The following is a 25,955-nucleotide window of genomic DNA, read 5'->3' as shown; positions in this document are numbered from 1 at the left end:
GGGACTGGGGTGGGTAAATATGACACCTTCCATTTAGGGCATGTTCAGTTTTGTTTTTTTTTTTTTTGGTACGCGGGCCTCTCACTCTTGTGGCCTCTCCCGTTGCGGAGCACAGTCTCCGGACGCACAGGCTCAGCGGCCATGGCTCACGGTCCCAGCCACTCCACGGCATGTGGGATCCTCCCAGACTGGGGCACGAACCCGCGTCCCCTGCATTGGCAGGTGGACTCCCAACCACTGCACCACCAGGGAAGCCCCATGTTCAGTTTTATAGTCTGTGAGTCACCTGGGTAGAGATGTCCAGGCAATTGGATACATGAATCTGGACTAGAAGTATGGATTGGAAAGAAAGACTAGGACTGTGAGTTCTCCAATATTTATTGCCTGTTGTTCTTTGGTGCTAGAATTCCATCTCTTGCTCTCTCTCTGCTGCATACATGGACCCCTAGAATAAAAACTATGTTTCCCAGCTTCTTTTGCAACTGGGCCTGGTCATATGACTAAGAACTAAACAATGAAACATAAGTGAAGTATCATGTGAGAGGTTCTGAAAACCTTACTTTAGGTTCAACCTGTGTGTACCCTGTGCTCCTCCTTTTGCATCTGTCCCTTCCTCTATCTTTCTGCCTGGAAAACAGATGCTGCCACCTTGGACAATAAGGTTGAGACCACTTAAAGGAGAACATCAAGAGGGAAGGGTCCTGGGCAAGGCCATCACTTTGCACTACTCCAGAAGGGATGGTTCAAGCTGTGTATGTGGATAACGCTTCTTGGAGCAGCAGGGCACAGCCTGCGAGGCTGTAAATGGAGGCCCAGGGTCTGGGTCCCTGACGTCATGGAGCTTCTTCATAACAGCTCTGGACTATTTACTCAGACTTTTATGTGAGAAAGAAAAAATTCCAAAACTACTCTTTTGGTTAAGCTTTTAAATGACCAGTATTAGCCTAATTTACACAGGGAATCACCAACCTATGGGAGAGAGTTGAAGCCACACATATGGACCCAGTCTCGCAGCGGCTGTGTGCAGTGAGAGGAACAGAGGATAACAACAGAGCCTGGAAGACAGGCCCTCGAGGGGCCCCTCCACAGCCTTCCCTCCATCCATTCTGAAAGGGCCTTTACTGTTTGTCCTTTTCCTTCCCACCCTGCCTCGGGGATGAGCATAAGCCTTCTCTACTCAACCACTGCCATTCCATCACAGACGTTCTACTCTAACCATAAAGATTCACAATTGGGTGTGTGTGTGGGGGGGGGGGGGGTGGAAGAAAGCAGCAGCAATGATTTTAACAGCTTTAATGAAATATAATTCATGTATCATATAATTCAGCATTTAAAGCGCACAATTCGATATTTTTCACTATTTTCACGGGGTTAGTCAACCATCACCACAATCTAATTTTAGAACGTTTGTACCCTGCAAAAAGAAATGGGATTAGATGTCCATTGGCATCTGTTTCCCATTCCACAGCAATAATTTTTGACTCAGCCATTGTTGGAGCTGAAGTAAACCAACTAGTAAAACCACTGCCTTAGGCATAGAAAGCAGAGAATAAACCTGAGGACACGGAGGTTCAAAGAAGTTCAGTTACCTGCACAAGGTGACACAGAGAGTGACAGAACCAGGTCTCCTGGCTTTCCCTTCAATGTCCTTTCACTTTTTTGAATAATGGCATTCCATAAAGACTCTTTGAATGGAAGTGATAAGGTACCATGGAAGAATAATGGCCTTTATTTTCTTTGGAAATAATTTCAAAATTACAAACATGTTGCAAGAACGCTACAAACTCCCATATGCCCTTCACTCAGATTCCCCAATTGTTAACATTTTACCACATTTGTCTTTATTCTCTCTGCATATTTATATGCTTTACTTTTTTCCAAATAATTTAAGAGGAAGTTGCAGGCACAATGCCTCATTAACCCTTAATACTTTAGCACGCATTTTCTAAAAACAAGGACATTCTCCAATATAACGGCAGTACAAACATTGAGACAATGTTACCATCTAATCCACAAACAACATTCAAATTTTACCATCTGTCCCAATAATATCCTTCATGGGTCTAGACTCCAATCCAAGATGATATGTTGCATTTAATTGTCATATGTCTCTGGTCTCCTTTAATTTGGAATAGTTCCTTAGGCTTTCCTTGTCCTGTATGTCTTTGACATTTGCAAAGAGTACAGCCTGTAGAATATTGTTCTGTAGAATATTCTTCAATTTGCATTTGTCTGATATTTCCTCATGATTAGCTTTAGGTCATGCATTTTTGTCAGGGCCGCCACAGAGTAACACTTGGACCAGTGTATCACATCAGGGACATGCAATGTCGATTTGTCCCACTACTTGTGCCATCAAATTTAGCCACTTAGTTAAGCTGGTTCTTCACAGTAAAGTTAATTAATAAGCATTTTGTACTTATTAATAAGTATTTTATTGGGAGATACTATGAGATGATGTGAATATTCTGTTTCTCATCAAATTTTCATCCACTGGTTTTAGCATCCACCGATGATTCTTGCCTAAATCAATTTTTATTATGATGGTGGCCAACCCTGATTTTTTAATTCCATCATTCTTTCTATGTTTATGTGTTGGTGTTACACTGTGAGGTAGAGTTTTCTCTTATTTATTTACGTATGTCATTTTAGACTCATGGATTCCTATTATATTTATAACAGGTTGTAACATTAGTCTTGATATTTATTTTGATTCTTAATTGCCCTCAATATGGCCAATGCGAGACCCTTCAATCCGAGTCCTTTTGATATGTCCTCCTCATTCCTGAGTACTATGTCATTTTCTGGAAAAAGAATTTCCAGGTTCATCTTGTATATCCACTGTCCTAGCCCTGTATGTTAGTTCCTGTGGCTGCTGTAACAAATTATCCCAGACTTTGTGACTTAAAACAACAGAAATTTATTCTCTCACAAGTTTGGAGGCTAGAAGTCTGAAATCAGTATCACTGGGCTGAAATCTAGTTGTCAGCAGGACCATGCTCCATCTGGAAGCTCTAGGGGGGCGTCCATCCCTTGCCTCTTCTAACTTCTGATGGCTGCCAGCATTCCTTGGCTCGTAGCCATATCACTCTAGTGCCTGACTCTGTGGTCACATGATCTCTTCCTCTACTGTCCGTAAACTCTTTTTCTGTTTCTCTCTTATAAGGACTCTTGTCATGGGTATGTAGGGCCCACCCAGATAATATGGGATAATCTCCTCATCTTGAGAGAAACTTAATCACATCTGCAAAGATCTTTTTTCCAAATAAGGTAACATTTACAGGTTCTAGGGATTAGGATGTGGATATCATTTGGTGGATCAGTTTTTAGCCCACCACATCTTGGACTCAGTCATTTCTTGAAGGAGTGCTGGTTCTTCTTAATGGAGAAAGATATTTAGAAGCCAAGATGTGAATGCTAGGTATGCTCTTGCTACTTGGATGCCTTTACTTCCTGACACTCTATGCAGATAGAGCTAGGAAATTACAGCGAGAGAAAGAGAGAGAGGTGTGGATGTATGTCTGTGAATATGTTAGGCTGCACCCCACAGGCCTACAAGCCCAGCTTCAAGACCAAAGAAAGAGCCTAGAGTCAGCAACAGAGATATCAATGGTTTAATGGGCGGGGCGGGGGGGGCGTATATTACATGTCTGAAGCAAAGTCCTGGAGCGACACCCCACCATGTGCAGTGCACGACCGGCAGGACATGGTTGCAGTCTTCACTCCCAAGGTAGGGCAGAAGGGGAGATTACCAATTATAGCCTCATTAGTTACCAGGGAAACCAGTAGAGGGTCATGCCCATCACCTGCCCCTTTGATAAGAACAATCCCTAGCTGGGGCTTGGGGCAAGTATGCAGGAAGGTCAGTCATGTGGGTAGGGTAGAGGTGAAGCAGGCACTCGTCGGGCAGGGGATGTACGGAGAGCAAGAGAACAGCCGTCCTGAGTGGCCTGAACATACACTCCACCCCTATGCACCCTGCATGACCCTTACAATCTTGGCCCGCCCCTTTTCCACAATATCCCTGGGGTCAGGTATATAGCAGGCACTGCAACCAGACACCACAAATACAATACAGACAGCAGCAGCCACAGCACATCAAGAGTAAGATACCCAGTATGCTCAGAACAGTCATTCTCCAGGATGTGGGCAAATTTTGGAGCCAAGCACTTACCAGGTCAATGTAAAGGGAGTCAATAGCAGTAGTGCCCTGTCCAGTTATAAGGAAGGTAAGGCCACCCCTGGGTTTCACAAACCCAGAGCCACCCCCATGGGGAGGTGAAGGCCTGGCTTTAAAAGAAACATTCTGGTGGCCTAGCCAGGAGTCAGCAGTCACAGTACAGACCTGTCACCACATGTTATGTTGAGTGCCACTAGGGGTGAACCCATTAGGTCTTTTCCATCAAAAAGCAGTTAATCCCACTAGTTGGACTTGTGTGTCCAGAAGCCAGCCTATTCCATTCCACACAGCATAGCCCAGGAGGGCTCACAGGCAGTCAGTTGTACAGTAATGTTTACCAACAGGGGTCCTTCTGATGTACTGACATGTGGGACAGGAAGATAGTGAGAGTCTTTCTCCTCCATGGTCAGTAGTCCCCACATAATCATAGTAGCCGGGTCAGTTTTTCATGGAAGTCCAGAGGAAGATAGTGGCATCTGGCTGTTGACCCAGCAATTAGACTCATTTCTCAGTGAGGCCATTGTTGCTGCCCAGTCCTTGAATAGATTTCCTCCCTCAGGCTAGGGACAAAATATAAGACATCTAACAGACACAACACAGGGGAGATGATGACCATTAAGCAAAATACAAGCAGCAACCGAATTCTGAGGTAATACCATACCCACCTGTGGTTTTTGTCCTGATCTGCGTTACAATTCAGAAAACTCAACTTTTCAATAATACAAGAATGTGTCTAAAATCACGTATACAACAGCCACCTAGTTTTACCTCGATGTCTGAACCACAGCTACTCCATTTTGACTCTCAAATCCATTCCCTTCCTCAATGGCCAAAGCAGGTGTACAATGCGTGTCTGAAAGGACAAAACAGGCCGCTCTGGTCAGTAAAATGTAAGTTAAACCATGTATAAGCTTTCTGACTTCCCCCTACCTCAATATGTGCAGATTTTTCCATCATTTCCCCTTTTGGTTGCAAATCTTTGAATAGAAAGCACTAATGATCAAAATATTTGTCCCACAGCGCTGAGGTACTGGCTTCTACCCCAGGTTCAGACCATGTCCCTCAGTGCTAGGCCTCCTTAATATCCACCTAAGTCATTCACGTTGGGGGAAAACGAATCAGATCTTATGAACAGGCTCAGAGGTATGTCAATGGGGAAACACTTTATAGGCTATACATTTTTATCACTTATACCTGGTTGTCACACAAGCATTGTACATGTGCTTTTAGCAACAGACTTAAAGCGAGCAGTGTTACATAGCATGAGTAGTTATACTCTGTGGCAACTCCACTAGAGAATTTTCTTTTCCTTCTGAACATCAGGGCAAAAGTGTGGCTAACACAATAACTTTCATAAATACAGATCTCAATTAACAGAACTAAAATTTAATATCCACTAAAACATAGTCTTACTAACACAACACTGTAAAGCAATTATACTCCAATGAAAATATTTTTTAAAAAAACATTGCCTTTTTTTCTTTCTGAAATTACCCTCATCTCCACCAAACACAGCCAAATCAAGACTAATTTGTTTGCAAAACAAGTCTGGTCAATTGATCATATAGGTCCCTCCAAATTGGCTGAGGTAGAACTCCTCAGAAGGAGTCTCAGACTGAATTCCCAACAGGCTTCTCAAGGCCAGGAAAGTCAAGCCCAGGGCCTGACATAAGGCTCTGTCCCAGTGGGTTTCTCAGTCCCCAAAATATTGAGATTCCTCCACATGCTAGGAGATAGTCATTCCCATTCACCTGATAAGGCAGGTCAGAACCCAAGATTCTCCAATTTCTGGAAGCACCAGGCAGTGAGAAAAGAAAGATATCTCAATTGTAATTATAAATTACTAATTTATAATTTACCAAATTGCCATAACTCATAAATCATGCCATAAATCATAACTCAAGTGAGGGGAAGGTCTTCTCTCTATCTGGAAAACAGAGACCAAAACCAGTAACATTCCAGACAAAACCCCTAAACATTATAACCATATTCACCAGTTCACTCCGTAACTAATCTTTTTGTTAACTTTTTATGAAACCATCAGGCTTTCCATTAGGATTCTTTAATTTCTTACCCCGTTCAGCAGTATAATCTGAAATTTATCAGAGACCTGTTATTGTCACAAGGTCCTTCCTATGAATCTTCTTGAAGATGAAGCACTTTTGCAGAAGCATCAGAGTACAATTACTGTCTACAAATGACAGAAGACGTTAAAAGGCACAAACACCTGATCTTAATGTAATCAATAAAGAAACTTGGTTACAAGAATTATGACTGTTTATAATCTTAACCCTTGAAAACCTCAATCTCTGGCAAAAGCCAAGAAGCAAGTCATTGTGCATTTCCTGATTGGAAAACTTAATGCTTTAGTCTTCCTCTCCTAAGCAGGCAAAGGTAGCTAAACTGAGACCTTTAATTGCTAAACTCAGCAATTAATGTTCCAGTATTTTATCCTATTTGAAATGACCCAGATAGTCATTTAACTTCATTTAGTTTCAAGTTACCGAAATCTAGAGACTATTTTAGAGAGACATTCGTAAAACATAATTATTTCTAGAGTTTACTTAAAAGCCTTTTTTCTCCTTTACTCTCAGAGATCACAAAAGATTAAAGTTCCAGAAAGCCGTACATAATTTACATCTCAAAGGCACAAGAGACACACCAGTTCCTTCTAGAAAGCTAGCTTAACCAATTACAAAAGGCTCACTTTGATACAATAGCAGAGCCATTAGATGCCATTGTTCTCCAGATAGCTTGGCAGCCCCCATTCATCAAGGACAGCCACCACGAGGCCCCCAATACTAGTGGACAGCCACCCCGGGAATATCCCCTGCAACTTTCAGGATCACCCCTGGAACTTTTGGGCCTCATGTGTTAGTGGACAGCCACCTCAGGATTATACCCACAACTTTTGGTCCCACATACTAGTGGACGGCCCCTGCAACTTTCCATTCCCCGTCCTGTATTTCCCGACATCTCAGTGCTCACAGGAGTTCCCTGTTTCCTGGCTGGCTCTGCCAATTGTTGGGCTGCACCACAAAGGCCTACAAGGCCTGCGCTTGCCCAGCTTCGAGACTGAAGAAAGAGCCCAGAGTCAGCAACAGAGACGTCAGTGGTTTAATAGATGGGGGAGCTTATACATCTGAATCAAGGTCCTGGAGTGACACCCCACCACGTGAGGTGCATGGAGGGCAGGACGTGGTGAAGTTCTTTGCTTGGGGGGATGGGGAAGGGGAGATTACCTGTTACAGGGGAATTGATGTCAGGTGGGCTCATTAGTTACCAGGGAAACCAGTAGGGGGCACGCCCCTCACCAGCCCCTTTGATAAGAACAATCACTAGCTGGGGCCTGGGACAAGCACGTAGGAAGGTCAGTCATGTGCATAGGGTGTAGGTGAAGCAGGCACCGGTTGGGCAGGGGATGTATGGAGAGCAAGAGAACAGCCATCTGGAGTGGCCTGACCATGCAGTATATGTATGCCTATGTAAGTATCTATCTATAGATACACACACACATAAATACACATAAATCTAATTTATCTACTCATGTAAAAACCAGGAGCTCACACAGAAACCTTCAATTCCAGTTCACCAGTACAGAGTTTATTCCAGCCTTCTTCCTTTCTGTATTTGTAGCTTGAATGTAGATCTGTCCAATAGTGAGAGACCTGGCTTCCATTAGCCTCAAGACGACAGTGAAGGGTTCAGAAGTTCCCCTACGCAACATACATATTCACGTTAGTGCTGCATTTTTCTCATCCTTTAAAAAAATGTGAATTACCAGACATGCTGAATCTTAAATTGCTTATAGACATAAAATGTTTTCAGTTGGATGAACACCTTCATATTTTAAAACCCTAGAAGACCCTGGGGGGAGTAATTTTCAAATCCACTCAGACACACTAACAGATGATTTTGCCCCTCACTAACTTCTTTTCTGATGTTGTTAATGGGAGGAAGGGTGGAGTTCCGCAGTGCCATTTAAATTCTAGACAAACATTGGATTTATAGTTCTATTGTGTAATATCATTGTCTGACACATAAAGTGGTTTTCTTACTGAGAAATAAAGACTGAGTAGTGGTGGAGGAGGGAAGCTGAGGGAAATTAGTGGATTAGAATGCACGTGGGTGACTCTTCCAGACAAAGTTCTTTGGGCACATTTTGTCTCTTTGCTCTCTGCATTAAAAAAAAAAAAAGTGTGTGTGTGTACACGCACATGCACGCTCATTTGTGTGGTTATCTTAGCTGTCTCAGTCCCTGGGCTGCTTAAGCATTAATAACAACCAAAAACACAACAGATTTTGTTTTTGTTGCTATCGCATATGCCAAGCATCTGGGCTGAGACAAGGAAAATGGAAACCTGAAAGCCTCCTGAAATTGTGGAATGATGACAGTAGCTTTTGGTAGCAGGAACTGCGTTTCATTTTCCCCTTCTATTACAAGGGTTCAGAAATGAAAGGGAGGACACTTAAAAAAGGGGGAAAAAGTCTGGTGACTACACACCACAGTTTAAAGAAGGAAGATGTAATCAGGACGTAGAGGAAGTGACAAGGCAGATTTTGCAATAGTTAAGCCTTTTTTACAGGGTCCAGATCTGTGGCGTGACTATAAAGCAAATAGGATTTCTTTAACACCACACAGCTTACTTAAACATTAAAAGCAGTTGTACCCACTTCAAAGTGGCCACCCAGGGAGCCCATGCACAATGCTCAGCAGAGTGTAGTCTTTCAGAACATTTGGAAACATCTTCTGGAGTTGACTTCAGAGTCACTGAAGGAGCCACATGAAATTTTAGGCTTGTGTCTATAGCAACGAATATTTTTTCCCACCCAGACTAGAATTTCCAGCCATTTATTATCCACTTTTATTTTTCTCATTTGACTTTAAAAGACTTGGAATTTTCCCCCCAAATCACTCTCAAAGATCTTTTAATGCAATTCAAAAGAACGTCATTAGTGATAATTATGGTATGAATAACTACTTATTGGGCTACCTGGGATATGCAGATACTTTATATACATTATACCTGGTCCTTTTTCTCGTTTTACCAATGAGGAAACCGAGGCTGTGGGGGAGATTAAGCAACTGGGTCAAGGTCGCATAGCTAAAAAGTGGCAGAATTTGATTGGCACCCAGGTCACCTGTCTCCAAACAAAACTCACGCTTTTTGCCCCAGGCTACAACTAAAGAATCACTCCACTTTTTTTTGAGTTATGGCATTTTAGCCCTAGAAACGTGGTGACTCCCAAAGTGGCCATTTCAAAGGCACAATGCTCATTAGATTGTATAAATGCTTGTTTATGTGTTTCAAGCCTGTCTCATTATTTCATTGTCACAGCTCATACTTTATGTCACAGAGAAAACGTTTACAACTGAAAATGCTAACAGGATATTACCCACAATTGAAGATGGTAAATGTTAATATTACCATTTAGAACAATGAGTCTCAGGAACTGGAGGCGGAGGGGCGGGGAGGGGGGGGGGTGCGGGGAGTTCAGTCTCCCACATGCCAGCCCACCCGCATCTCGGGGGGCCGGGTTGTAGGTCTGGTTTGAAAACAAAGCAGTGCTTTGTTCTAGTGCTTTTTTCCCCCTGATACTTATGCTGAATTTCAGAAAATGAAAGGAGGGCATGCGATGTTTTAAAGTTTATCAAATGGGAAAGCAGTTTTTTTTTTTTTAATGCAGGGATTTTAAATAAGTTTGGAAAATACTATAAGAAGGAAAACATAATCTGCTTTAATATTTTAGAAATCTTTGCCTCCGTACAAGAGAAAACTGACTGGTAAAAGCGAGAGGTAAGGAGGTCAAAGAAAACACATCTTCAACATCCATTGTTTAATAATTCAATGCAAACCCTCCTTATTATGCCTCTAAAAATCATTATTGTTCCGAGAGGGGCGCTGGGGAGTGGAGCAGCAGCCTCTGGGCACAGAATAAGACAGAGCAGCACGTGAAGTTCCAGGAGCTGCAGACATTCAAACCTGCTCCCTTCTCTTTATGGAAACCCTGGTGGTGAGAGACAAATGCTCCTGAGCATCTGTTCGATAGGCAGTTGTGAATGGCGGGGATTCTTTCTAAACAGATTTGTAGCTGTTGTGTAAACAGCTGGGTTTAAGAAATAGCTCCATTTGCACCAGCCTATTATTTGACGAAGGAATTTGAGTGTGTGGCCTTGTGTCTCTGAGAAGGTCAGAGCGGTTGATTGTTTGCTGGGTGAAATCCTGCATTTAAAAAGTATTGTGTGTTCAGGCACTTAGGCTTCCACTCTCATTCTGCACCAGTATTCCCACCCCAGTTTTCCTCTGTATTCTTCTTACTTTCAGTTATTTGTGCTTAGAAGGATGGTAAGATTCATAGGCTCCAGATACCATATCTGCTTTATTCACCTGTGTCCTCTCAGGATATAGCATGGTATCTGGCACATGGTAGGTACTCAGTGAATGAATAATCCAAAAGCTCTTGCCGTATCCTGCTCTGGACTCTGAGCTGGTCATTGCCCAAAGCTCATTTGAGTTCACTGGGTCAAATTCCAAAGCAAGCAAGAGAGTCAGTTTTCAATGATGGATGGGCAGTGTGCCATTGCCAGGCCCTTCTCGCTACCATTTGGAAAGCAAACCACTGTTTACCCTGCGAGCCTTTTGGAAGAAAATTGGCACTTTGACACACCACCCTCAAAGGGTCTACCAATCCCTGTTCTGGAAATACAAAATCTGGGTTTCCTCTATGGCTAAAGTCTTGGGCTTAGCCCCCTTGGGGCAGAAGCCAGGGATGAGGGAAGCCCTGGAAATCAGCCAGTGCCATCAGCATGGCCTGCAGCGACATTTCTCTGGAGGATGTCCTTGCTTCAAGCCAAAGGAGTCTGCCATTGGATGCACTTGAGAAGAGATCAACTGCAAACTGGGAGTGGATATGTAGGGAGCAGAGGAGTAGGAGACAGGGGATGCCAAAGCTGAAGAGAGGCTAGAGCAGGAGGGAGACAGGTCTTGCATGGACAAGGAAACCTGTGCTCTAGTCGTACTTCCTGGACTATGAAATGTCTGATACTACAGGGAGGGTATTCAAAGGAGAGAAGTCAAGTAAGCAGAACCTAGGCCACTGGGATCAGAATGAGCTCACCTGGGGAACTTTTGCAATCATGGATGACTTATCACACCCCTAGAGATCCTGATTTAATTGGTTGGAAGTGGGACCCAAGCCTCAGTAGGTTTTATCAGCTCCCCAGGTGATTCTAATGTACACTAGATCAAGCAAAAGTGAACAGAAAGCAGAAAGAATGTGTTTATCCATGTAACTTCTTTTTTTTTTTTCTGCGGTACACGGGCCTCTCACTGTTGTGTCCTCTCCGGTTGTGGAGCACAGTCTCCGGACGCGCAGGCTCAGTGGCCATGGCTCACAGGCCGAGCCTCTCCGCGGCATGTGGGATCTTCCCGGACCGGGGCACGAAGCTGTGTCCCCTGCATCGGCAGGCGGACTCTCAACCACTGTGCCACCAGGGAAGCCCTATCCATGTAACTTCCTGTCCCACAGCTGATTCCTCTCACCTGCTGGCCCAGCTCACCCCAGGCACTGAGACCTAGTCTGAGCCTATTCCTAGTCCAGAGAAATTGAAGGGAGCTGATTTCCATAGCTCAGGTGACTGGGTTAATTGGGGCGGTCCCCTCCACTTTCTCCTTTGGTCAGCCAGACCATGTCCTAAATCAGCTGAAGACCAAAAGCCTTGCATCATAAGCAGTGTGATTGAATTAGCATATAATACAGTGGTTTAACTTTAGGGTTGCCAGTTGCAAATTAAAATACAGAACACTGAATTCAGATTTAATTTTGAATAAACAATGAATAATTTTTTTTAGTATTAAGTATGCACCATGCAATACTCGGGACATATTTGTACTAAAAATTATTTACCTGAAATTTAATAGGGCATCTTGTATTTTATCTGGCAAATCTACTTTAGACTCAAATGTTACGTTTGAATTTAAGAGCGTGACTAGTTTTTTATAGCAAAATTGAAAAGATTGGGTTACTGTGTACGTAACCGTTTCACTCTCAGAAGTGTCAAGTTTGAATGAATTATGTGGTCATCCTATGCATGGTGACCCAGGCTGAGAATACCTGGCTGTACTCAGTAAGACAAGGATTTTATCGGTTAGTCCCATAAAGGAGATGATCTCTAGTTTTCTTTCTGGAAGCCTGGGGTAACAGAACATGAACTCCATCTGGGCAGCTACTGTTAAATCTGTTGTACATTTCTGTCTCACTGATGCCTTTCTGTAGCTGGAGGAGGTGGACCCTGTAGGAGGCAAGGATGGCAAACTCCCTCTCTGCCACCAGCATGCCCTGTACCGTGCCAGGGGTGGCAAGAGCTGCAAACCTGACTCTCCCCTGGGTTGGGGAACTCCTCTCACTTGCCCACCAGATCTGGAGGCTAAGGCAGGTAGCCATAAAGCTGCTTTTATTTTACCTTTAGCTGGTGTCTTTATCTGCCTGTAATGAACCATTCATCTAGAGGCAAAAGAACATGTTCTCAATTCCACCTTTGGAACTAGGAAATTAGTCTTTTACCAGATGAAAGCACTCAGCACTAAACCAACTGCTGTTTGTTCCATGCCGTCCCTCTGTCTGTGTCCCTCTAACTGTAGTGGCCCGATCATACATCACACCTAAGGCAGATGCGAAGAATCAGCCCTGGTCCACGGCCATGGCCCTGATTCAGATATTTATGAGCCTGCCTCCCTGTGTGTGTGGCCCATCCATTACTGAATAGCAAGTGTGCCCGGAGCACCTCAGCTTTCTGCGCAGTGCCTGATATTAGCCTCAGGTTTGCCTCCTTGCTCTGATCACCAGACTTTCTTCTCCTGTTTATCAGACTTGCAGCTCCCTCCACCTGTCCCTCTGCTTGACTTAGGGCTGTATTGATCCTTGAGCTACAGCATTCTTAAAGCTATAAGATGCATAAGGGACATACTCTCTACTATCTTTGGTCTCCTGGGATCCCTCAGGACATTATACCTGAGACCCTCAATAACCTATTCCCTATCTGTCACCTAATCGGGAGCAATATTCTGTCTAGGTGACAGCATTCACAGCACAGCCATATTACTCCAGTGTCCCAGGCCTCACCAGCCTGGGAGTACCATATTTGGTGATATCTCTTCTCACCCAGAATAGAGTCAGTTCAGTTTTTTCTCCACTTTCTCTACCTCTCCCCACGTATTGCCAAGAATGCTTGGCTCACTTTCCATGTATCAGCTCCTTTATAGCTGCTTCCTGAAAAGAAATAACTCTGACGAGTGCTTGTAGGCCCGTCGCCACACCTGCTGACCTCTGGACGGCCCCGATAGCATCCCCACCGCGGCTGATGTGGAGAGCTGGTCTCTGTTCTGAAATCCGGACAGGCTAGGGAGGCCAAAAGGAAAAAAAGAACACTATTTTATTTTTATTTTTTTTGCGGTACACGGGCCTCTCACTGCTGTGGCCTCCCCCTTTGTGGAGCACAGGCTCTGGACGCGCAGGCTCAGCGGCCGTGGCTCACGGGCCCAGCCGCTCCACGGCATGTGGGATCTTCCCGGACCGGGGCACGAACCCGTGTCCCCTGCATTGGCAAGCAGACTCCCAACCACTGCGCCACCAGGGAAACCCAAGAACGCTATTTTAAAAAAATCATTTTAATTGTTATGACCATACCCATTTGCTGCTCTTTGACTTGCTGGACCAGCTCGTTTATCTTCCCACTGAGACGTTGGGGCACCTACAGCTTCTCACAGGCCAGGATGGACAATGACAGGGAAGGTCCTCCCAGACGAGCCCCAGCCAGGCTGAGTACCCAGCTAACTCTATACATCTTGGCCCATGCAAGTCACTTGCTCCAAGCTGCCAGACAGCCCGATGCTGAGAGCTGTCTCACTCCTGGATCTCCGTGGATCTCTGGTTCCCAAAGTCCCTGTTGCGTACTCCGCCCACCTCCTGCAACACCACCTGCTACCCTGGCTGGATAGTCCCGACATTGAATGCCTGGTCCCTTGTGCCCACCCGATCCTCTGTGGTCATGGAGATTCCCCTGTTTGGCCCCAGTTCTTACCATATCTGTGGCTGGGCTGCCACTGAGCACCTGGTCACCACCATGCTTTTGATTTGGCCTTTCCAAATAACCATCAGCCAAATGCCTTCTGAGCTTCCATTCCAACAGCATGCTGGAGGAAAAAAAAAAAAAAAAAAAAAGGACAGATGGAAGCGAGGAGGGTGTTCAGGCAAGAGCAAGCACTGAGAGGTGCCAGGGGAGAGCAGAGCAGTTATACCAGATAACCCTACTTCCTGATAAACGTTTTGTGCCCTTTCCTCTTATCACTAATTCACTGGGGCTGGAACATGGTGACTCAACCCTGTGGTGGAACTGAAAATAGAAAGGCCAATACAGATTTTTCCCTTCCCTAAGACGACTTACAGTAGGAAATGTTAAAAAAAAACTATAAGCACAGTATTGTTCAATATTCCTAAAGAACCAATGAGTTGGACTGAGCATAATTTAACTTACCAGAAACTTTCATTTATACACATAAAAAAAAAAAAGAGTTTGACTACTGTATAAAGCTAGATACTAACCTAACTTGTTGGAGAGCAAAGTTACAACATCTTATAAAATAAGTAAATGCTACTGAACACTTAGTGAGCTGAACATTCTCTATGTTAACTTTGTCAGCAAAGGCATGGGTTATCCAAAGTCATTTCTGATGTATCTCAACCATATAGAGCTATAAAATAAAATGAGTTCATTAGTTGTTGGGCCAGAGGACAAATGTTTCTTTATTTCTTAGGGACTCTGAGGTGTAGCCAAAAATTCAAATGCCTAGTATTTATCTCTAAATGTAACTTCTAGTGTTTCTTTTGTTATTGAGACACCCTAGGAGGAACATCTCATATGAGCACTACGGTAATGCTATACTGGTCCATGTGCACTGTGGATCTTCAATGACACTGGTTTTATGACCTCGAACCACTTTAGATTCTACCTTAGCTCCTGCCTAGGAGTGTCACCCAGTAACTGCTCCCCCCTGGGAAGATACCCATGGCTCTTACATGTCCAGTGTTTGTGAGTTTCATTTCCTGAGCCACTGAACTCACCTGCTTCATCCCTCCACCTCACCCAATTCTTCTAATCTCTTTCACTTCGAGCCTGGCTGCCTTTATACTGTTTTGTTTTGCTCCTTCAGCTCACATCCTGGGGAGATGAAATAGCATGTGGTTCCAAGTCTGCCACTTACAGTTCTTCACAACCTGCTCAGCCTCTCTGAGCTTCATTTTTTTATCCATAATAATAATATACCTTCTTATATGGTTATCGAGAAGGTTAAAGGAGATAGAGCTGGAAATGCTTAGCAAGTGCCTAGCACATAGTAAAAGGTCAATAAATGTCAGCCATTATTACTACTATCTAGCTTTCCTGAGATGGCCAAAGCCTCGGCCATTCTTCAAATCTCTTTTGTTTGACTTGACACATTCATGGATTGCATTGATAGAATCCTTTCCAGGGCAGCCTAGCAACTTAATCTTTCTCTGCTCGCCTTTCATGCGCTTTTATACCCAGTCTTATCTCTGTGGGTGAGACAGATTCCATAAAGCAACAGGGACAATCAGAACACGTTCTGTAAGTTCTCTTCTATGTGTGGAAGGAAGCAGCAGAGGCAAGTCTTACAATATCACCTCATTATCACAAATGACAAATTTTGGTAAATCAAGAAGCACATTTTCAGAAACTTCTATCATAAATGTCAAACTCAAGATGATCTAATCTTGATCTTACTGAGAATATCAACTAGAAATTCTCAAAATGGGTGCATCAAGACATTTTATAGGCAGTTTATGCTTTCAGCTGGTTGTTGATTCCATTTCTGAAATTTAAATCTGAAAAATAACCCATGGAAACCGGATAATAACCCAGTATGCATTCCATAATCCTACATGACAGTTGGGGAAACCTCATTATGACTTGGGTTTGAACAGTCACAAACTTTTCTCTTTGGAAAAGAGCCTGCTTTCATTTGGGGCCCATTTTTTCACTTTGGGGTAAAATGAAAGCCTCTCCACATGTCATTTCCAGAAAAATTATTGCCATTGACCATCAAAGCATCCACGTAAAGCACAGGGTCTGTATAGCAGTTTTTTGGTTTTGGTTTTGTTTTTTGCGATACGCGGGCCTCTCACTGTTGTGGCTTCTCCCGTTGCGGAGCACAGGCTCCGGACGCGCAGGCTCAGCGGCCATGGCTCACGGGCCCAACCGCTCCGCGGCATGTGGGATCCTCCCGGACTGGGGCACGAACCCCTGTCCCCTGCATCGGCAGGCGGACTCTCAACCACTGCGCCACCAGGGAAGGCCCTGTATGGCAGTTTTTAAACAATGGCTGTACAGCACGATTGACAATAGACAAGACATGAAGCAACCTAAGTGTCCATCAACAGATGAATGGATAAAGATGTGTTATATATACACAATGGCTGGATTGTATAATCCAGCCATAAAAAGGAATGAAATATTGCCATTGGCAGCAACATGGATGGACCTAGAGAATATTATAGTAATTGAAGTCAGTCAGACAGAGAAAGACAAATATTGTGTGATATATCTTATATGTGTAATCTAAAACACAATACAAATGAATTTACAAAACAGAAACAGACTCACAGACATAGAGAACAAACTTATGCTTACCAAAAGGGAAAGGGGGGAGGGATAAATTAGGAGTATGGGATTAACAGATACACCCTACTATACATAGAGAAAAAATAAGGGTTTACTATAGGGACTTCTCTGGTGGTCCAGTAGTTAAGATTCTGTGCTCCCACTGCAGGGGCACGGGTTCAATCCCTGGTGGGGGAACTAAGATCCCGCATGCTGTGCAACCAAAAAAAAAAAAAAAGATTTACTGTATAGCCAAGAAACTATATTCAATATCTTGTAATACCTATAGTGGAAAAGAATGTGAAAAAATATATAAATAACTGAATCGTTGCTGTACACTTGAAACTAACATTATATTATAAATTGACTATACTTTAATTTAAAAAAACATGGCTGGGGCTTCCCTGGTGGCGCAGTGGTTGAGAGTCCGCCTGCCGTTGCAGGGGACATGGGTTCGTGGAGCGGCTGGGCCCGTGAGCCATGGCCGCTGAGCCTGTGCGTCCGGAGCCTGTGCTCCGCAACGGGAGAGGCCACAACAGTGAGAGGCCCGCGTACCGCAAAAAAAAAAAAAACATGGCTGTGCATTCTGTTACATTCCACCTATTGAGAAGTTGTATCTATATCACTTTTTACTTCAGTCTTCAGCAACAGAACGTGGTGAGTTTTGAGCCGAGTGGAGGCTAGGCTAAGCCAAAAGGATGCCTCTGGGTGCAAAATTTAAGGAGGTACTCACTCTCAAGTTTGTGCCAGTATGGGTATTAATGTGTGATGCAATAATCTTCACACTTTGCATCTCTCCATGTGCCTTTACTACAGACCTCCTTGTCTCTGATCATTTAAATGTTTTTCTTTCTAGGCTTTTGACCAGACAGCACTGCCTGGGAAGCTGCATATATTCCCATCTTGGGCCACTCTCTCTTCCACTGGATGGCCAGGTATACTGCTCACTGCACTACCCATTGGGAAGGTTTTCCCTTTCCACTGTCTTTCGAGGCAAACCCTTGAAATATCCACAGTCCAAACAGACCCATTCATAAACCAATCTCAGGCAGGTCTTTAACTGGTTATGTGGGATCCCTCATAGGAACAACCCAATGCAATAATTGGGGGAGGGTGACATGGGGATCTAGGCTACCTAGTCATGAAGCTGTCTCATGTCTTCAAGTCTTGCTTGGGCTCAATCCAAAAGGTACCATTGTCAATTTATGGTAGACTTTGCTGGGCCAATCTGACTTTACGACTTGGTGAATGTGACGGAATCTAGCTCATGAGCAGTTCCAGAATCATGGTCGTCTGATGTCTCAGGGTCGAGTGTTCCACTGCTACCAGGACCTAACTGTACACCTAGAGCTGTTTCACAAACAACACCTAATTCTCTGATGTGGGTGGCATGAACTTATTCCAGAATCTCAGAGATCTGCATTGTGAATTTTTTCTGCAGCTTGTCATAAACTCCTCACTGCATCAAGGGAAACCCACCAGTGACACCTGCAACTACATAAGATCGGGTGAATCATATGGCTGAAGTGACGGTGCTAATTGCGGTAGGCCTGGACTTGCTGCAGTGTCCTTTCCTGTTCTGGGCTCTATTCAAAAACTGGAAGCCATTGGTGTCACCTAGTATGTTGACTGGAGTAACATTTCCAGGTGTGGAATGTGGATCAGAATCCAAAGGGGTAGAACCAGGAGCTATGCTTCCTTCTTTTTGGCAGGGGATGCAAGATGCAGCAGTTTATCTTTTACCTTGATTTCACCAATTATTCCCTATTTTTTTTCCTGCCTCTTCCATGATGGAAAAGGTCCGGTGCAATGAACCTGCTACCAGAAGGCTGGTGGGTCTCCCTAGGAACTCTGCATTGGTCTTTACCGTTGCCAGATTAGGCTCTCAGTGGTGGCAGTAGCCATATCAACCTTGGTGGGAGGAAGTCCGTAACATTGAGCCTGTGAGTAGCTTCTATCCCTATTGCTGTGACTACTCTGAACATGAATTCATTAAGCACTGGAATGCCTGAGATCCCAGAATGGGTCAGCTTATCATCCTGACTTTTTGATAACCTTCTCTGCATTGGACATGTACAAGGGAAGCAGACATGCTCATTCTGTACCACTTCAAGATGTCCATCCTTATACATTTTTCAGCCTTCCTGTCACCAATCTTCCCTTCCTGTTCTTTCCAATTCTCTGACCATTCATCCACTGTCTGTGAATCAGTCAGTGCCTATTTTCCATCCTGACAGAGTGGATAACCAAATATACTTCTTTTGTTTTCCCACTGGAAGGATGTCCCTTTACTATTGTCAAATATGCACCTGATTTGGGCTATAATGCTGCAGCAGTCCCCTTCTGGTTAATGCAGGCACACTGTGTAGAACCATTTGTAAAGTAGATCTGAGTTTTCCCCCCTTGGTCAGTTGATCGCAATGGACTCCCTGTGATGTCATTGGTGTGAACTGAGGAAGAGGAGGAGATGCCATAGGATCAGGTGCTGTGGGAGTCTAAGGCACTGCTCATGCAACTCACTTGTGTCTTCAGGATCTTCTTGAGTCCTATCTCTTATACACTGTTTTCACTTGATGATGGATTGCTGCTGAGCATACTCTAAACTTATGAATTGCTGGACCAGATATTACGAAGTGCATGATGGGCAGCTCAGTTTGTATTGTCACTTGATGTACCAAAGGTCTCCACCAGGGCCCTGTAGCAGGCTAGGAACTATTTCTTGAAAAGAGAATTATTACCTGAAGGAGCAAGCATAGCTTTGTCCCCCCAGACTCCAGGAGTCTGCATTGTGATTCTCCTCTTAGAATTGCCAGAAGCAAGCATCCCTATTTGCCACTGATACTTTGAGTATGGCTGGGTCTATTGGGTCATATGACTAAAATTGATGTAGACCCTTTTCTTGCTTTGGGCACAATTCAAAACTGGCAGACTTTCGGTTATTCTGCAAATGGGTTGCAGTAGCACACTAAAATTATGTGCATATTGCTTCTAAAGCCCAAAAAAGCCCCTGCATTTTCATGATGTTTATCTCTTACTGCATGGCATGTATGTGTGTAAGTAAGGTATCCGTGGTGCTTGCTACTTTCTGCTCCTCGGGTCTAATTAGCATGCCATCAATTAACGGAGCATCATAATTTAAAATATATATATATATTTATTTATTTTTGGCTGCATTGGGTCTTCGTTGCTGCATGCAGGCTTTTCTTTAGTTGCGTCGAGCGGGGGCTGCTCTTCGTTGCGTCGAGCGGGGGCTGTTCTTCGTTGCGGTGCATTGGCTTCTCATTGCAGTGGCTTCTCTTGTTGCAGAACATGGACTCTAAGTGTGTGGGCTTCAGTAGTTGTGGCACGCGGGCTCAGTAGTTGTGGCTTGTGGGTGCTAGAGCGCAGGGTCAGTAGTTGTGGCGAACAGGCTTAGTTGCTCCGCGGCATGTGGAATCTTCCTGGACCAGGGCTTGAACCCATGTGCCCTGCATTGGCAGGCGGATTCTTAACCCCTGTGCCACCAGGGAAGTCCAAGGTGCATCACAATTTATTTGGAATGTTGAGATGACTAAGATATCTTTGGCCTAGATTAGTGCAGGAAGCAAGAAAGTTGATGTAACCCTGACGCAAATCCTTGCCACTTGAAAGCAAACTGCTGCTGGTGGGTCTTGTAAATTAATATAGAGAAAAAAAGCATTCACCAAATCGACAGCTGTATATTAGGAGTCAGGGTCTGAGATGATTTGTTCCAGAATATACACCAAATTGGAAAAACAATTGCAAAAAATGCCTGATTGATTTATGATAACCTACAATCATTCTCCAAAATTTATCTACCTTCTGCACAGTCCAAATAGGTGAGTTAAATGGGGGGTGTGATAGTAATCACTGCCTTGGGATCTAGATCTTTGATGGTGTCACTAAACTTGACAATTCCCCCAAGGATACAGTGTTGGGTTTTGCTTACTATTCTCATTAGGAGAGGATGTTCCAGGAGGCTCTTCTTAGCTCTTCCTACTATAATAGCCATCACTCCGTGGGTCAGGAAGCCAGTGTGGCAATTCTGTCCGTGGCCTAGCATGTCTATTCCAATTACACTTTCGGGAACTTGGGAAATAACCATACAACGAGCCCATGAACCTATTGAGCTCACTAGGTGTAGACATAGGCCAGAATGTCATATTTCCTGACCTCCATAAGTCCCTGGTGGACTGGTGGACTATAGTGGGTTTTGGGGTCCTCTGGGTTTACCATCAATTTAGAAGGCTCTGTTAAGTTTCCTAGAGTTTCTGTAACAAATTACCAAAAACTTGGTGGCTTTAAAGAACAGAAATGTATTCTCTCATCATTCTGGAAACCAGAAGTCTGAAATTACGGTGTTGACTGGGCTACTCTCCCTCTGAAGGCTCTGGAGGAGGATCCTTTCTCTCCTCTTCCAGCTTCTGGTGGCTCCTATTGGCTTGGGGTTGCATAACTCTAATCTCTGCCTCCATCTTCACATGGCCTTCTTTCCTATGTCTCCTGTCTCTCATAAGGGCATTTTTTTTGTTTGTTTTATTTACTTATTTATTTAATTTATTTATTTTTGGCTGCATTGGGCCTTTGTTGCTGCATGCAGGCTTTCTCTACATGTGGTGAGCAGGGGCTACTCTTCATTGCAGTGCATGGGCTTCTCATTGCAGTGTCTTCCCTTGTTGCAGAGCATGGGCTCTAGACACGTGAGCTTCAGTAGTTGTGGCTTGTGGGCTCAGTAGTTGTGGCTCGCAGGCTTTAGAGCGCAGGCTCCGTAGTTGTGCTGCACGGGCTTAGTTGTTCCACGACATGTGGGATCTTCCCAGACCAGGGCTCAAACCTGTGTCCCCTGCATTGGCAGGCAGATTCTTAACAACTGTACCACCAGGGAAGCCCTCTCATAAAGGCATTTTAATTGGATTTAAGTCCCACCCTAGTCCAGTATTATCCTTATAATTATATCTGCAAAGATGCTATTTCCAAATAAGGTCACATTCTTAGATTCCAGGTGAACATTCATGTTTAGCCAGTATCTAGTAATTCCATAAAAGCATGAGATTTTCTCTTTTCCCTGTATCCATCAAGCCTAGTAGATGAATGTAGACCCTTTATGGAAGGCTTGTAGGAAGATCCACAGTATATTTTAGTTGCAGTATTATAGTGTCCTTTTTCAAAGTGACCCAATCTCCCTTTCATGCAAGGGGCTGTGAGTCTACAAATTGGCTTAGATATGGGAACTGAGAGAGCATATCAAGTTAATTCTGGAGGAACAAAATGCTAAATTACTGTTGCATATATCTAAAAGCCCCAGAAAGGGAATTTAAAAAAACCTAACATTAGTTTGCAGAATTTTCCAGTGGTCATGAACTGGCTGCTTTGGAACTTAAAGGATATATAGTCACCAAAAAAAAAGCATAATAGTTAAAACAAAAGGCAATGAAAAACAACAGAAACAAAAAACAAGGCAACTATAGTCCACCAGGCTTTACTATATTCTCCCGCCCTGAGCTCCTAATTACTTATTCCTTTATGCTGATCAAAATATGAATTAAGGAGTGTGCCAGCTGGATAGATGCCCAGGGCACCAATTAATAAGTAAGCAGTAAAACATCTGTGGAATACATTGGCTATATGGTGTAAGTTAATGCAATCTCCACAAGAGAATTTTTATGTAACTGGGGAATATGTAATTTGGTCATCCTCCCACCAAACGAGACAGTATCTCAAATGGAAAATTTAAGATATTCCTGTCCCATAAATAAATATTGAACAAATACCTAAAGAGTATTGACTTGAAGAGGGGCCACATTTTTAGCCTTCCTGAGGTGCCACTTATTTTGGTCTAACCTGCCTGTCTTTGTCCATATGATGGTCCTTAACTGGTTTTCTCCATGTCTCAGCTATTATCAAAACTCCTTTGCATTAATTTATTTTCCATTTGGTGTCCTGGTAAATGCTTGTGGAGGATTTAAAATAACAGGTGTTAAAATGTGGAACGAGTGAGTTGAGTTTTCTAGGGCCCCCTGTTTCTCCAGGGGGAACCCTTTCAGAAGGTAGCAAAGCAACTGGTTAAATTGTTTCCCATTGTCTCATGGGACTCAGACTGACATGCCTGCTGAGGCTAGAGATTTAGAGCACTTTGTAAAAAGACATCAGGTGGGATTTTGGATGTGGTGGCTGCTTCTTGAAGATTTCAATAATATCTTAAAAGAAACAAACGTTCTAATCTATACAAAGGAATACTATTTTAGCCGTAAAAAGAAGGAAATCCTGCCATTTGCGACAACATGGATGGACCGTGAGGGTATTATGCTAAGTGAAATAAGTCAGACTGAGAAAGACAAATACTGTACAGTCTCACTTATAGGTAGAATCTAAACAAACAAACAAATAAAAAACCAACTCATAGAAAAAGAGATCAGGTTTGTGATTGCCAGAGGCAGGAAGTGATGAGAGAGGGAATTGAACCAAGGCAGTCAAAATGTACAACTTTCCAGTAACAAGATACATAATTACTGGGGATGTAATGTACAACATGATGACTATAGTTAACACTGCTGTATGGCATATTTGAAAGTTACTAAGAGAGTAGATCCTAAAAGTTCTCATCACAAGAAATTTTAAAAAATTGGGGGTAACTATATAGGTGATGGAAGTTAGCTAAACATTTTGTGGTAATCATTTCACAATATATGTATGTCAAGTCATTATGCTGCAAGCCTTAAACTTGTACAGTGCTATATATTAAGTATACCTTAATAAAGCTGAAAAAATAGAAGCAAAACTCTATTTTAGTTGGCCCATCTGAAAGCAGAAAGGAAAAAGATAGGCAGCTTTATTAAAAAGAGGTCCTTTCTAAAAGGCCAAAATATCACGTGCCCTGAAGAATTGTTAAAGCTGAATTTTCTGGGCTAATCTGAAGTTAATACAGACAAAGTCAGGGATGATAGACACAAAGGAACCGTAAGACTGAGGTCTGGATAGAGGAGAGTAATGGGAAGAACATGGTCCCCCCCACAAGCCAAGCCACTGCTAGATAGACAAGGGCAACTATATAACACAGTGCCCAGACTGTGTTAAAACCTGTGGAGCAGTGGTATGCCAAGGGCAAGAGCAGTGGAAGCAGTTCAGTCCAGATGCAGACAATAAAGGGGTGCATTATCTGTGGAGAATTTTAAAACATTAATAAAAGTCTGTACTGTTTGGAACCATCCGAGCTCACTGCTGCTGAAGTTCACATCTTTAACCCTGTGGAACTACATGTTCCTGCTTTGAAAAAGTAGATTTGAAACAAACTAGGGGGACTTCCCTGGTGGTCCGGGGGTTAAGATTCTGCACTTCCACTGCAAGGGGCACAGGTTTGATCCCTGGTCAGGGAACATCTTGCAAGCCAAGGCAAAAAGTTAAAAAAAAGAAAAGAAAAAGAAATGAACTAGGATAGTGTAGTGATTGTAAAAATCAAAGAAAGAGAACTTGAGTTACTCCCGTACAGTAATTTCATGTGACTTTTTGAGTATTTGAGCTTAAAATTAAAAATAGGGAAACTGAGACTGAACTGCAAGGTATGTTATTGTTGGTAAGTAGAAGTTTCAGTTCATACAGGAAGTGGTTTACTGATTTTTTTTTTCTGATTTTTAATAATATGTTTAAAATTTATTTTCCTTTCTTGTTAATTATTATTTTAAAAAAATTTAATGTGGATATATTTTATTTTTTTAAACTTTATTTTATTGAAGTTATAGTTGATTTATCTTGTTAATTATTTTAAAACTGAAGAATGATCCAAGGTAACAAATCATTTGTGCAGAAAAGAAAGCAAAAACTCATGGCTCGCTATGTATACATTATACTTTTCATTAAAAAATAAGTAAAATATATGATAATATTTTGAAAGAGGACTAAAAGTTTACACACAAAACTATAGGTAGTGATAACCTTAGCGAGGAGAGTTTTTTGTATGTCTATGTTTTTGTGGTGTTGTTTTGCATAAAACAAAGTCCAAGTAATGTTAAACAAACAAACAAAAAAGAATGAACCAAGAAAATAAAATATTGCATTCGTGTTATGATTTGTTAGTTGCCTAAATTCAATCTTTTGTAAACATTTCAGTTTTATCAATATTCACTTATTAATTGTTGGATAATTATGTACATAATATATTACTATCTCAGACAGTAACCAAAGGATCAAAGTTCAAACTGGTAGGTTGATATAACCACTATTGAATAAATATTATGCCTTTTTCTCTTTTAGTACTGCACTATTTATTTTATTTTATCTTTTTTTTTTTTTTTTTTTTTTTTGCGGTACGCGGGCCTCTCACTGTTGTGGCCCCTCCCTTTGCGGAGCACAGGCTCCGGACGCGCAGGCTCAGCGGCCACGGCTCACGGGCCCAGCCGCTCCGCGGCATGTGGGATCTTCCCGGACCGGGGCACAAACCCGTGTCCCCTGCATCGGCAGGCGGACTCTCAACCACTGTGCCACCAGGGAAGCCCTTTATTTTATCTTTTTAACTGGAATGATTATATATATGAAGTTCAATAAAAGAACATTTTCACTGTCTGCAATTCTATTCTGACCATTATATGTTTCATTTCACAAGTATTACCAAAAAATTTTTCATTGTATGAAGGAGGGGAGTGTTTAAAATCATCTCTTCTGGGCATTAAATATAGGTGGGCATCAATTGATAATATGGAAGCTCAATGATAGGTACCTGGGGGTTTATTATACTATTTCCTCTCTCTGTCTCTGTCTCTGTCTTTCTCTTTGCCTCTCTGTCTGTCTCTCTTTCTATCTATACATCTATATCTATATATGTATATAAAATGTTCCATCATAAAACGTTTAAAAAATTATAGAGACCAAATACATGATATCAATTACGTATATCTGGAGGAATTAGAGGGCCAGGATTATAAAGGTAGCCAGGAATGGGAAGAAACAGTAAACAGAGATTGGACCTGAGTAAATTCCTGGATAGTCATCATTTAATACACCTGCCTAAGTACAGTGAGTGTGAAGGTAGCTGCATTCAAAGGTTCGGGGATGCAGCAGACTTGGGGAAATTTGTAACTGTCAATACAACTTTTAACATTATGAAAG

The 25,955-nt window shown here is 42.9% G+C and overlaps 1 long non-coding RNA gene across 1 annotated transcript; it reads right to left on the bottom strand.

The window, feature by feature from the left end:
• Window positions 1-7,796: 7,796 nt before the first annotated feature.
• Window positions 7,797-14,375, bottom strand: LOC116739109. The gene is made up of 3 exons (XR_004345464.1): window positions 14,262-14,375; window positions 13,498-13,579; window positions 7,797-7,896 (listed from the first exon to the last, which is right to left on the bottom strand). It is a non-coding gene; the product is annotated as an uncharacterized LOC116739109 (long non-coding RNA).
• Between the last annotated feature and the right edge of the window lie 11,580 nt (window positions 14,376-25,955).

This window comes from Phocoena sinus, chromosome 1 (genome assembly GCF_008692025.1).
Source record: "Phocoena sinus isolate mPhoSin1 chromosome 1, mPhoSin1.pri, whole genome shotgun sequence".
In the NCBI taxonomy this organism is placed as follows: domain Eukaryota; kingdom Metazoa; phylum Chordata; class Mammalia; order Artiodactyla; family Phocoenidae; genus Phocoena; species Phocoena sinus.
This window is presented reverse-complemented; position numbering and strand designations above follow the sequence as displayed.